Source organism: Protopterus annectens, chromosome 1.part2 (assembly GCF_019279795.1).
Source record: "Protopterus annectens isolate FY-2018-M chromosome 1.part2, PAN1.0, whole genome shotgun sequence".
NCBI lineage: Eukaryota > Metazoa > Chordata > Ceratodontiformes > Protopteridae > Protopterus > Protopterus annectens.
In genome coordinates, this window is record NC_056727.1 from 855,871,881 (window position 1) to 855,887,383 (window position 15,503).

At 39.9% G+C, this 15,503-nt stretch overlaps 1 protein-coding gene across 5 annotated transcripts in view; it reads left to right on the forward strand.

Annotated features, from left to right (window-relative positions):
* The window catches only part of CHRM3 (cholinergic receptor muscarinic 3), a 3,548,735-nt gene that overhangs the window by 3,366,653 nt on the left and 166,579 nt on the right, over positions 1 to 15,503 (forward strand). The gene's annotated exons all lie outside the window — the stretch shown is intronic.

A 15,503-nucleotide genomic window follows, 5' to 3' on the forward strand; every position in this document is an offset into this window, starting at 1 on the left:
TCTACTACACAGTGCTAGTCAAAAGAGTTCAGAGATCACACAGAAAGACTTAAATCAGTAGGACAGTTCTGACATCACAGAAAAACACTTAGTCTAAACTTTCTAATTCCTAGCTATTGCTACAAGAAAACACACTTCTAAAATAACTTACTTGCATACAGCAACAAGGCAGTGCTGAGTTGGATAGTCCAGACAAAATGCTTAATAATCTCTGGTTCTTACTGTTTAAATTTAAACTGCAGTCCTGCTAAACATTATATCATCTTTTACACTTTCCTGGTGTTCCCAGGCTGACAGAAACTGCATTTAGATTTGTTTACACTTAGAGCAATAAAGGACACTCCACATGGAAATTCTGGTCATTAACTTTAGCCTTAAAACAATAGGCAGTATGCTTACTCCAGACTCATCGACTCAAATTCTAACTTCAAAGGAACAAACATAAAATAATTTTAATTTCAAAGGACCAACAAGAAATTCTTGACTTAGCTTTCTTTACAGCAGAGGGCAATGTTGCCACATTGTTTTAAGTTCAACAAGCCTGTGATTCACATTCATATTTACAAATGATAGAATTATGTATAAAATTCTATCTGGCTAGGCTGGCAGCCTTCACCCTTCTCTACCAGTCTTCACACATGTGAATGAGTACATTAGTCTGCAACCCACACATGATGCTCTTTGTCAGGTTTGCACATGTCAGAAATGAGCACAACCATAAAAGTTTCCTGAGCCAAACTTGTTAAACATCGTAAGGCTGAATGTGAATCCAGATACTTTAGAACTGGAGAATGTGTAACTGTGGCTGTGTCCCATATGCAGGATGATAATTTAATTTGAATATGAAGATGCTTACTGTGTAAATACTGTGAAAATACAATATAATACCAACTGTTTCACTAGCTGTGTTTACAACAAGTGTTGAGTCATCCATAATGCTTTTATCTGCTTTCATTTGCTGTGCATTTACTAAGCCTGATTGTACTTTTTTTTCAGTTTGGGCTCTTTTCTCACTACTGTTCTGCTTTTGCGGCTATTGTTAATAGCTCAATTTTCTTTATTGTTTTTGCACATACAAATATGTCTTCTGCTGAAAATGTATTTCATCTCTTGCATGTACGTTTTGACTCAGGTCATGACTGAAAAGGGTGTTCAGATCAGCTGATCTACATGGTGAAAAATCACACACATACATATTCAGTATTGCCTGCAGTTTTCTTATGACTACCAGCCCTGTAATGTTTTGAGTAAAAATATTCTAAGCCTGCATGTGTATCTGTATGTAAGCTAACCTACTCCTCCTTTGTTTACTGAATGTTTCTTCTACTGCTGCTTCTGTGTCCACAACTCATTGCAGGAGTCTGCAGCACACTGCAAATTTCTGTGCCCTTTTTCCAGGATGAACAAGCAGGCTTTAGCCCTCAATTCCACTCTCCCTCCTGTTCATCTGGTTGTCATAATCACAAGCAGAACTCAGGCCACCAATGTTTAAGTCAGTTCTCTACTCCACTGCTTCACTGAAAACAGGCCTTGTGCCCAGCACTGTGTATATTGAAAACTGCAAAATAGGGCATATCAGGGATATATGAGCAAGTTATAGCACAATCATAAGTTTAGTTGGGCTATCCTACAGGACTCACACTAAGGATACTGCTTCGTGTAATATATGATTGCATTTGAGCTGTTTTGATGTCACATTTTTACTGCATTGAAAGTTGTTTCATTTGAGTTTTGTTTGGTAGTGTTTAGCCATGTTTTCATCAAAAGAGTGCTTTGACTGTTGTCAAGTGTTTTCATTTACGTATGTTTGATTTAGGATTGATTCATTAGATACTGGACCTATGGTCAGACTTGTAGCATTTTCCATTATTTTTTATGCATTTTGACTGTTTAGATTTGGTTGGATTTAATTTGCGGAGATGTAGTTTCCTGATTGCATTTAAGTTTCCATTTGTCTTTGCTTGGTTTTTAGTATGTCAGGATTTGTGCATGTATGTATGTGTGAGACCACTGCCTGTAGTGAAAGAGAGGTGGGAAGTTTACACTTACCCACATCGTTGTGCATCTGTGGAGTTAATATGTATAAGTAGGGGTATGAAGCCCTATTATGAGAGAGGCACAGAGGACGTTAACTACCCAATAAAGTGCATATTTTGGATTTTGTTGTTTTTTTTTTTTTCATCCAGGAGTTTCTTTGACTTATGTTTTCAGTTTGTATTCATTGGGTCATTTTTTTCACAAAGCATTACAAGGAAACTATTTCACTGTATGTTCAATCTGCCTGTGTTTCACTTCAAAAAGCATTTTGAACAATCTTGTGAAGGTAGATCAGTGAATATGTTATCACAGAGGGTTTTGTAGGTCACTCTCTTAAACAACGCAGTGTTTTCAGTTAATGAGTCCACATATATTTTATAATATGTAGTAGTTCTCTTGCAGGCTGAACATTAACTGCTCTAGAAATGACTCTTTGAGCAGGCAAGTACCCATCTATCCATCCATAACACCATTCCCCATTTTTGCACATGGGGTCAAGATTTCACCTCAACAGTGACAATCATCTTGAGTCAAGGTTCACACCACTGGGTGGCTAGACCTACCATGGCTGTTCTTCCATACCACACACTCACATGCAAACTCACACCTACGGCCAAGTTAGAGTATCCAATCCACTTGCTACATGTCTTTGGAATGTGGGAGTAAATCCACACAAATACAGGGAGGATATGCATACTCTGCACAGAAGGCACCCAGCCAAGAGTTGTCCCAGAGAAAATCTTGCTGTGAGGTGACAGTGCTAGCCACTGTGCAACCTCAGACAAGTACCTTGCTTGGGATATTGTAGAAATGCCATGTATAAAGCAGCCAGTTCTGTGGCACAGCAGGTTAAGGAACTTGAATCTACTGATAATCTGACTGTTGGAGGTGCTGATGAGGGAGGGTGAGAGTAACAACTGATGCTAAAATACCCACTCATGGGGGTAGAAAGGTATCACTGGTCCACTGCAAGGCCAGCACTGAGTGGACGCTGGATATCAAGACAGAAAGCAGTAACAGGGTTGGAGTGCATGCTGTGGCTGGCCAAGCAGCATGTGTGCCGCAGGCAACTGTCAGCTGGTGCAATAAAGCATGCATTTGTCACTGTAGCATGACACAACTGAGTGGAGCATGTGCTGAGATACCAGGGATAGGGGGGTTAAAACCACAGAAGAAAAACATTATCATGCTGGATGACATCTATATTCCATGATTCTGACCTCATTCTCACTAGTGTCCTCAAATATTGAAATGAGGGAGAAAATCAATGGGGTAGATAAGGGGAAAGGAAGGCTGGTGTCACAGGGACAGAAAAAGTCAGAATACAACCAAGTGAATTAGCATTTGTAACAGAATTTGAATGCAAATGAGCTGAAATAATGAAGAACACATGGCAACTATATCCTTTAATTATAAGTAGTAATGGTTGTTTGCTGTATATGAATGGTTTCAGGATTAAAAACAGAATGATAGTAAAAGGACTGGTGTGGCATGTGCTGGATAACTGTTTTTACTTTATCACATTATGGTGGGGATTGTTGTTTTATAAGATACTGATTTATGCATTATATACCTTTCGAGTTGTGCAATGTGTTTAGACACATGTAAAAGGGGAACTGTACTCAATAAATAATCTGATAAGACTTATGTAGAGAGGGTTGATAACTTATTTTGATCTAGATCAGATGCTTTTTGACATTAGTTATCACAGACCAATTTTCTGACTATTGCTGCTATCGGGTGGTCACAGGAGAGAGAAATGATAGTGAAGGTATCAAGATCTCTAATGACTGAATCGATCTAAATACAGATGCTGTGTATGCTGTAGAGGTCATGGAGTAACTTTGCCATATTTAACAATGCTGACTTTTTTAATATTTCCTTTAACTCTTTCTTTTACACCAGTTATTTGTGAGATCCAGACCAAGCTTCACTGAAGAAGTATCAGACATTGAGCAACCAAAAACACCTAGCTTGCAATCTTCTGAGGGCCGGCATAATGGTTAAGGTGTTTACCTTACACACAGAAGGGATAGGGTTTAATTCTCACCTTTGAGGGAAATTGGCTGGGCATAAAATGGCCCACAGGAAAAGCTAGCTTAGTACTAACCTATGAAACTATGAACCTATTGGAGTTAGCCCTAAGTCTGAGTCATTGGTTTGAAGCTGATGCCAAACGCAAGAGGTTCCAATATGAAGTTCTGACAGATACTGCTGGTTATTATTTTTTATCTTCTGAGATGACTTCAGGTACTTTAACCATGTGTATCCTGTGTGGCAAGCAGTTTGCTATCCCCCTGACAGTATAAGGGTTTATGCTTAAGACTTTGAGTTTGTTGACAATACCAGTCTGCCGTTATCCAGATTAAGGAATGCTGTGTGAGCTACATGGTTGCCATCTGCAGCTTCTGTGAATCTTTCAAAGAAGTTTACTAGAATGAGAAGCAATTACCTACCTTTGATGAAACCAATTTGTTGACGGTCTAGAGCAGTAATGTTTTCAATCTGTAAGTCTATAAAATATGATATTATGCATTCTGTGGCTTTGCACAATAGACTAGTTATGGTAACGGGTCTGTACTGACCAGGGTTAGAGGTGGGGAGATATTTGTGTCAGGGTATTACAATGACTATTTTCCACATTTCAATAACATACCCAGTAGAGAGGCTTAGGTTGAGACTGATAGAGCATATTGGACAAAAAAAGCTTTGGGAAAGAAGTAAGCCTGTAAATCATCTCATCCCTAGATGATACAAACTGCCCCCCCCCCCCGAATGACACCAGCTACTTAGCCAATTATTTAAGACAAGTATGTTTATTTTCCATTTGGACATCATTCTGGGTGATGGTACAGTGTCACTTAGGAACAGAATCTTGACTGCATTGGACACCTGCCTAGCTAGAACCACCATGTATCCCTGCATGTCCTTCCAGACTGCACACCTCAAGTTGTTCTTCACATTCATATGGACCACTGCCAGGTCATAGATGTACTTGTCTGGTTTGAAAACTGTTAGATTCCTCATTATGTCTTGGGTACTGGAACTACAAAGAAATTGACTCTTGCAATATTCTTATATAGCTTGGTGAGATTAGGATTTTTGCGCCTCGCAACAGAGTCACCAGTTGCTAAGACATTTCCATTTGTCTCACCAGACTTGGTGGAAGCAGGTAGTTTAGGGCCTGCAACCTTATGACTCCCTATACATAGTAGGTTTATAGTAAGAATGCTGAGTCAGAATGGTGAAATTTTGAAATAAGTTTGAGGCTGAGGGCATGTAAATCCTGATTCTAGAAGGCTTAAGTACTGAGTTTGTATCTGTCTCAGCATATATGGGTGTGATACATATAGGGACGTGATACATGCATGCAGGCAGAGGTGAGGATAGGTATCTGTGACTATTTCTTTGTATGATAGGGTGGCCTTCAGATTGTGTAGGAAGATACACTGCTTACAAACTTTATCATGTTGGTCTAGTAGTGGCTGGTTATTGGTAAACATTATGCAGTTATTGCACTGCAGTTATTATGCTGCCCGATAATAATACCACGTGCTAAAACAATGGTTACAGAACATTTAAAAGTCAATTGAACTTCCGTGTTGTACAGATGGCTTAACCATGTAAAGGCTGCAATAGGTCAGTGGTTAAGTTAGGTTTTAGTTAACTTGGTTAATACCTTATTGGCTATGAAAGGTTTTATTTAACTTTGCTGATACCATCGGTGGTTGTTAGGTTTTAGTTAACTTGATTAATACCTTATTGGCTATGATAGGTTTTATTTAACTTTGCTGATACCTCAGTGCAATAGTAGCAAAACCCTGTTGCTGTGTCAGAAAGACATAAAACACTGCCAGGGTATGAAATACCTACAAGCAAAAACCACAAACTAACTTCAAAGTTAAAATATGACATGGCCAGTGATAAAACGAGCAAACAAATTACACCAAAATAATAATTTTTTTTGTCAACAAAGACACAGCACACTGTTCAACACTCACTTGCCATGTTGTATTTTAATATCAAACACCTACACCTAAACATGCCACACATGGGTATCTATTCCAGGAATATTTGATGTGAACATACCGAGGTGTGTGTGTGTGTGTGTGTGTGTGTGTGTGTGTGTGTGTGTGTGTGTGTGTGTGTGTAGCTTTCAATTTTTTTTAGCTCACTGTTTCTGTCAGCTTTGACATGACCCTTGATCTTTGTCAGATCGCACTTCAACCATTTCATATGTCATGTGGTTTTCAGTGTTGATTACAACCAGATAAAGGGCTAACATTTCCTTTTTTATCTAGAGACATTAAAGAAATTAAATAATTTAAATAATGACAGGGATGCTGGTATAATCTAGAGTATCTACCTATGTCATTGACTCACATTTAGTTGAATCACAATTTACTTAAAAAAGAAGTTGAAAAATTAACATAACTGAAAACTCACATTGTCAACTCCCAATCCATCACAAGCATCAAAAAGAGCAAAACCATTTTTTAATGCAAAGCAGCACCCCCCCCCCACCAACTTATGCAAATATATACTAAGTCTATGACTAGTGTTTAGTTAAAAAATATTTATACTTAAGGAACTACTGGAAGCTGAAAATGAAAAAAAAAATATATATATATTTTTTTATTTTATCATGACTTTAGACATTGTCCAAACCTGCCAGCAACTCAATAGCTGCTTGTTAATAATTTATTTTATTATAACTCTGAGTGCCATTAGGGGGGACATATGTGCTGACATGATATTGTTTTCTTGGAAAGTTACTGTTTAGCCATAATGCAGTGCAAGGGTACAGTTGATGAGCTTATAACCGTCATGTCTGTAGTTCCATGTTATCACTTAGAACAGAAAATGTGAGATATACTGCAAAGTTTAGTAATCCTCAGTAAGACTGTCGGTGATTGGTGAATGATTTGCTCTGACTCCTATGATTTGTTGGTGTGGGTTACACACCCTTCAAAAAAGGCTTTTGAGATGAGAGCAAATAGTAGAAATAACACAGCTCTTCTGTTTCAAGTCTTGTCTTAGTATTCCTTTTCTCCACCTGACTTCCCTTGGTCAGACAGAGTATGATATATCCTGCCATAGAAATTCTCAGCTAATTAGTCAATTATAAGTAGCAATACACATCAAAAGGATCAATGCCAGTAAAACCATTCATTTCAAGTCTTAACTCATTTCCTGTTTTTTCCAGCAGTTTCACAGTAAATTAGAAAATGCATGTATGAATCCTGAGCCTGTACAAATCAAAGTATTTCTAGAAATGTGCTCAGTAAAATGTACAATTAGAAATACATACCTGATACCCAGATAAATATCCTGGGACAGTAGCACTAATTTAGTATCAAATAAAATATCTTATTTCATAGTTTCATAGGTGTATACTAGGCCAACAATCACTGGGGCCTTTGTAAGCCTAGCCAGGCATCCCAAATGTATCCCACAAATGTATGTGCTGGCATTTGTAAGTCTGCAAGTCTAGGTAAGTTTCTGAAATGGATCCCACAAATGTATGTGTCTTAGGTGTTATTTTGTGGGATATATGTAGGGCAAGATTTACAGGTTGTCTGTCGATTAAAGACATAGGTGCTAGATCCAAGGTATATTTTCACTGGTCCACATTTCTGTTGAATAGGGTTAGGAAAGCCTACTTCACATGGATGAAAGCACGTTACAGAGAAGGAGAATTCACTGACCTACTTATCTTTTCCTCCAACATTTCCTGTCTGTGTTCCAGCAAAGTTTAAATCCCTAGACTGAGTCATTTTGATGTTATTCATTTTGTGGGTATGCAAAAAGTCCATCAGAGTCAGAGTGGGATCCAAGGATGCCTTGATTGTCAGGCATAGATCACCTCTCAACAGTCTGTAGGAAACTAGACTATAGATAGGGCTTTGAGGTGTCTGCATAGGACATGCTATTAACACTCTATATTCCTTTTGTGAGGAACCTCTGTGGATGTTCCAGTTGTTGCATGTACCCGGTCAGGTACATATCAAAAGGGACGTTGTTGTCAATGATGAGCCTGATAAGGGTCAAATACAGTGAAACGATGGCTTCTTTGGACATTGATGCCATGTCCTTGCTTGTCAGTTGAGCAACATAAAATGATTTCCTTACTACCCAAGACATATGTTGGTCGATAACCAGGTCAGTATCTAACTATGTACCCAAATAAATCCCTGAGTACTGGTTCTACTATTAGGAGGTCTGTTATCAATGAACTAATTTCCTAGCTGACTTTTCAAAGGGTATCATTGGCTTTGGCATGTCATTGGTTCATGTTAGTCCTTCTTGTAGGATGTTGGTGACTAGGGGAGATTCTATGGTTGCTCCAAGTTTGCAATCATCTGCAAACTTGATCAGCCAGAGGCCCTTGAAATTCAAATATTTATATACAATTGTTTTTGTGTGCTTCTTCTTAACACTGACTAGCTGAGTAACTTATGGCATACCAACAATTTTTCACTTTGCACATATTTCCAGATGTTTAAATTATGCATTATTTTGGAGGTATATACAACATTCTGAACTCAACAAAGGCTCAGTAGGTTTATGGCCATAGAGAAAGAAAGAATGCAGCTGTAAATTGCACTACAGTTGTGAATTCTTTGAGCCTGAATAACTTTATGAGTTTAAATAACAAAAGAAAACTACAGATCTCACTATATATGTTTTTCTTTGTCAGGAAAATTTCAGATTTGATAGGTGCAATAATGTAAGAACAAAGGAGACAAATTACAAAAGAAAGCATCACGAGATTTCATTCAATCCAATCATGGTGTACAGTGAAGAAGCTGGATAGGAAAGAAATGTCACAGAGGGGGAAAAAACTGATGTCAACATTAACAACAGTCAACTAAGTTGTATATATATTGTACACACACGTACATTTTATATATACATGTATATGTGTGTGTGTGTGTGTGTGTGTGTGTGTGTGTGTGTGTGTGTGTGTGTGTGTGTGTGTGTGTGTGGCTGCATGCATACAGAAATATATACCTATGTACAAAAACATATAAATGAGCACACGTACACTCACACATGTGGGCAAACATATTTGCATGAGTGTTTAAGGTTTATATGTCTGTATATATATATATATATATATATATATATATATATATATATGTATATATATATATATATACATATATATATATATATATACATATACATACAAATCCAAGCACACACACATATATATATATATACATATATATATATATATATATATATATATATATATATATATATATATATATATATATATATATTCTTCTTCTTCTTCTTCGTTCGACTTTTCCCGGTTAGGGGTCACCACAGCAGATCATCTGTGAGCTCATGACTGGCAGTGGAATTTTATGGTGTCGAGTTGCCAGCCTGGTGCCCAACCTTCCACAGAAGGCACACACTCACACCTAGGGCCAATTTAGAGTGTCCAATTCACCTACTGCATGTCTTTGGGATGTGGGAGGAAACCGGAGCACCCGGAGAAAACCCACACGACCACAGGGAGGACATGCAGACTACGCACAGAAGGCACCCCAGCTGAGAATTGAACCGAAGAACCTTTTGCTGTGAGGCGACAACACTAACTGCTGCACCACTGTGGCTGCTGTATATATATATATATATATATATATATATATATATATATATATATGTGCGTGTGTATATGATATCTGCATTGCTTACTGTACTTATTTCCTTGTTTCACTTGAAAAAAGTTACTGTTAGTCATTTTTGCATTTAAGTTACCTGTAATACAGTCGCAGGCTACACACTCAAGTGCGCTAGCCTCCTCTGTGTATTTAAAGTAATTTAAGCTCTGTATTTCTGTTGTTTCTGAAAAAAAAAATCCTCATTTTCCCGCCTTTCTGAACTAGTCTAGTCCAGTTTTCAGGCTTTGCTGAATCCAGGACTGTGGTAAAGGTTCCTGTGTTGCCCATATCATACTTGGATAGTTAGGTGGCCTCCTTGTTCACTGTGAGAGAGGGAACTCTGAGCAGCCTATCTATCCCTGTAGGAGTGGTCCCAGCCCAGCAACTTTTAGCTCATTGGCCATTTTGGGCTAATTTCTATCCTTTTTGATCTCCCTGGTATAAAAACCGCTTAGTGCGGTTTTGCGCACTGCGCAGAGCTGTTTAGCTGCGGTTAAAGTATTCTAGGCTCCACGAAGTCTGCACTTCAGTTTTTCCCTTGAAACTTGAAACACTTCAACCCAGCACTAGAAATAAGGCAATTTAAGACTGGCACTTACTAAAACTCACTAAAACTAGCACTAGCTTACAACTTGCACTTCAGCCCTATACTCAGGAAGTATAAGGCTCTTTACTCATCCAATCAGCAATACAGTCCCAACCATCTATTTAGGCATGTTCAAGGGACAGCTTCAGGTGTTCTCTCTGGTCCAGCTGGTCAATCTGGGCATCCTGAGGCAATATTACAATTGCCTCATGTACACAGACAACCCCCTCCTCCTCCCAATCAACACAAACATATGTGAGAGATGCAGCTCCACAGCCAAACTGGAGGCTAAGCTCTCTCAACACACGACTGGATCAACCAGTCACAAGGAGAAGGGCAACACTAGCACCACATTACCAGACTCACATAGACCAGCCATAGCTGCACCAGAAAACAACTCTCAGAAAAACGCAAAAACATACTCGGAGGCTCTAAATAAGAACCTGCCTAAACAACAGAAACCTCCTAAGCATACACCCAAGCAACCCCCACCCCACAACAGAAACCAGGTAACACATATGTCACAATGTCAGTGTGCCAAGCAAAAACAGCCCTTAAGGCTAAATAACACACTAGTAATCGGTGATTCTATCATCAGGCACACAGATGTCCCACTCACTAGACTGAACAAGGAGAAGGTTACCGTAAGCTGCCTGTCGGGTGCCAGAATCCGCCACATAACACATGCACTTAGGTCACTCCACAACAAGTACAAATATGACTCTGTCACTGTACATGTTGGCGTAAATTATCTGAGATGTACCTCCCTGGACTACATGAAAAGAGACATGGAGGAGCTCTCTGACCATGTAGCCCAGGCTGGTATGACTCTGACTCTGAGTAGCATCCTGCCCTCACCCAAAAGGATGCCAGCAAACAAAGAAAAAATTATCAATTTCAACAATTGTTTAAACTACTGGTGTCATTCAAAGGGGATCCAGTACTTGTCAGCCTGGGACGACATGCTTGACAAGCCAAGTTGCTTCACCAGAGACAGCTTGCACCTGTCGCCCCTGGGCTTTCGAATACTGGCCAAGACTCTTGCCGCCCCAATACTGCCTTTTTTAGGCAAGGCTCAAAAGACAAACCCGCCTCCATAAATAACAATAATAAACAAAAACTGAGGGTAATGCTGCTCAACGCCAGAAGTCTAAACCTCAAAATGCATGCACTCAAGGCTCTCCTTAGTATGGAAGAAATCGACGTATGTGCAGTGACAGAAACCTGGTTCAAGGCTCCAGAGAGCACCCCAGCACTACCAGGCTATAACTCCTACCATACCTTTAGGTCCCAAAACCAGGACCGGAACACAAAAGGGGGGGGGGTGTCCATATTCATCAAGAACACCCACACCTCCAAGTTAGTAGCACAGCACGCGGAATCTGAGACCATCCAAGTGCAATTGACAGTGGGTAAATTGAATGTTCAATTTATAGCTTGCTACAGATCTCCCACCTTGTCTCAGGACCCTCACGCAGCATTCCTGAGAACATTAGAAAGTATGAAGATTCTACCCAACACCATGCTACTGGGTGACTTCAACTATCCATACATTGACTGGGAAAACTACTCAAGCTCAAACGCCCTAGCCCAAAGCTTCCTTGAGTTTATAAACTCAAATGCCCTGGAACAGCTGATCATCACTCACACAAGAGGTGACAACATACTGGACCTGATCATCACCAACATGGGGAACCTATGTTCCACACCTGAGGTAAACTAGTCATTGGTAAGATCAGATCACAAACTAATCACACTGGACATCCACATCCCGACCCCCCCTCAGTCAAGGAAATCAAGGTAAAAATCTTCTCTAAAGCCAACTTTACACTCCTCAAGACTGAGGTGGGAAGTTTCAAAACTCCCAATCAAATGGAAAATGATGACCCATCAGCAGAATCCTTTACAAGTGCATTCTATGAACACCTTCAAGAATGCATGGATCGAGCCATGCCAAGTAAAACCAAGACCAACTCCTCAAAAAAGAGGAAGCCAGTCTGGTGGACCCCGGCCATAAATAAACTTTACAACAGAAGGAGGAAACTCTTGCAAGATAGAACAAAATCCCAAAATAAGAAGGCATCTCTGATTAACATCAGTAAAAAACTGCGCTTCCTCATTAAATCATCCAAGGCCAACTTCAAATGAAAAATAGCCAATGACTCTAAGGATAACCACAAGGCCTTCTTTAACTATGTCAAGAGTCTAGGGGCAAACTCTCAGATATGCTCCGAGCTAGTGCATAATGCCCATAAATACACTGAACCAACCGGCATTGCCAACATCCTGGCTGACAAGTTCAGTGCAAACTTCACCCCCCCTCTCCACCAAAGGGGCTAGCACCCATCCCAGAAGAATGTGGCGCTCCAGATATCTCAAACACACAAGTAAAGACAGCCCTTGCAAATGCCAAAAACACAGCATCAATGGGACCAGATGCTATCCCAGGTCGTGTCTTACACGAGCTTCAAAATGAACTAACCCCCCATCTCAAATCACTATTTAAACTCAGCCTCTCTACAGGCTATGTACCCAAAGAATGGCATACAGCAACAGTCGTACCACTCCACAAAGGTGGTGCCACAACTGACCCTGGGAACTATCGCCCTATAAGCTTGACTAGCTTGGTCTGCAAAGCCATGGAATGCATTATCATGGAGCTCATTAACAGGGACATTGGGAACCTCCAGACACTGGACCCCACCCAGTTCGGCTTTGTTAAAGGCAGTTCTTGCCTCCTGAACTTGGTCGACTTCTTCAAAACAGTCACCAAGGCCATAGATGAAGGGAAGGTGGTCCACACAGCATATCTGGACCTCGCTAAGGTGTTCGCCACCATCCCACATTCAGGAATCATAGACAAACTCACCAGCTTAAATATTAACCCCTATGTCACGAGATGGGTTGCCAATTGGCTCTCAGACAGAACCCACACGGTAAGAGTGGCAGGTGCCATGTCTGACTCTAAACCAATCACAAGCGGAGTCCCACAGGGCTCAGTCCTGGGACCCCTCCTGTTCGGTATATATTTCTCCGAAGTACAGGCAAAGGCGGAGGGACTGTGGCTAACCAAGTTCGTAGATGACTGTAAATTGGGTGCAATAATTGACTCTCCAGCTGACACAGACATCCTGCAAAAGGGTCTCACAGAGACAAACACCTGGTGTCAAAGTCAAGCTAAATGCCAAAAAATACATAGTAATCCCATTTGGGAAAAACAAAGTACCTACAAACTACCACATAGATGGGAATCCACTAAGTACAGAAGAAGTAATTAGGGACCTGGGTACCCAAGTAGATAGCATGTTTCCTTTGATAACTACATAGCCAAAACGGTCAGGAAATCCTTCTGTGTGGCACACCTGATCACAAATGTTTTTTCATCCAGATCCAAGGAGGTGATTGTGCCCCTTTGCTCCTCACTCATTAGGCCCATAATAGACTACAATGCCCCGTTTGGGATGTACTTCACTAGACACCTGCAACAACTAGAAAGACCACAGAAGTTCCTCACTAAGAGGACTAAGGGCCTTAAACAATTACCCTATGAAGCACAACTAAAAAAGCTCCAGCTTTTCTCAGTCGCTTACCATCTGCTCAGAGGTGACCTATGCCTGACCTATAGGGCCATGTCAAACCCTGAAGTAATGGACATGCTTCACCTCAAAAAAACGAGATCCTCAGAATCACTTGTTCTAGTGACTTGAATCTATGTAGAACAATAAACAGGACATGCTGGAGGGATAGATTCCTGCCCAGCGACTCCTCTCACTCTGGACTAGAATACCAATCCATATTCGACAGAGCTCCTCTCTGACCCTTTTCAAGAGAAATCTTGATGAGTGGATGGGTAATTGTCAGAAAAATATGTATTAATGTATATGTTTTGTGCTTATTAGAAGCTAAAAGGGTTAACACATTTCATTCTATTTTATGTACAGCTTAGTTTTGTATGAAACTACAAGATGCTTTCTGAAACTGCAAGATGCTCTCTAACCTAGTATTTGCTAGCACAGCGAAATTCATGTTTATGCCTTTTGGAAATTTACTGAGAAGCAGGTGATTATCTGCTAGGTCAGGAAAATAATGAATAGAACAATACTGTTTTCTATAACGTTATTGAACTTGAACAATCAGCTCTGTTCGTGTTATGAGAACATGCACAGCTGCAGAAAAAGATAGATACAGTTGAACAAAGACTGCTTGAAGAAATGAACTATAATCTGTACTTGCTTTGTGATCAATTTGCCACAGTACCTTGAATGGTAACATCACATAGTGAGAAGTTGTATCTAACCGGTGGACTCCAAGGCCATGTTGTTTTTCTTAGGAAGTTTTTTCATAAACTTAATAGTGTCAGCAGAAAATCATGGACAAACAGCTGCTATGAAATAATATTGTAAGAACTTGTGATTTGTTACGTCAGCTTAGTAGGCAATGTCTTGTAAGAAATGTATAAGAATGGCTTCACTTCCTGATTCTAGTTAGACAAACTCTGTATTAGCACGTTTTTGTCTCCTTGCTGCAAGAATTAAAGTGCCTTAACCTGAACCTGCCTTGTATTGATCCTTTTGAAGTTGTTTTTTCCTTTGACAGATTGGTCCTTCGGACCAGAAATTCTCACTTCGCCTCAGGTCAGAATGGCCAGGTGGCAAGAAACCATACGGAGAAGAAACCACATCGGTTCTTCTGCTCTGAAAGATCTCCGACTGAATTGTTGTTCAAAAGAGGCCAGCCACTGTTCTGATCTGCGACTGGAGGACGAGTTAACGTTTTTTCCTCGAACCAGACGATCAATCACGGAGGCTCAGGTAGGGAGGAATTTTCCTTTTTTCTGTTTTAGATCAGGGACTTGATTTGTATCATATGTCAGGAGATTTGTTTGTGTACAAGTCAGGGACAGGAAGATTGCAATCTTGTCATAGATCAGGGAAACAGAATAGGTAGGCAGTTATTCTGGATAAACTGTGAAAAAGAGAAATCATGGTACCACGTAAAAATAAGAAGGGTTGCGTAACATTTTAACAGTTAGAACAATATGGGAAATAAGTGCACAAAAAGATCCCAAGATCCGCCGTTAACTGAAGATGCAAAATATATGCAATTATAGCGTGCCGACAATGTTAGATACTATACAAAATGGGTTAATAAATATGAATTTGATGGCAAATTAGAAAAATCGAAAATTCCAACACAAACTGAAA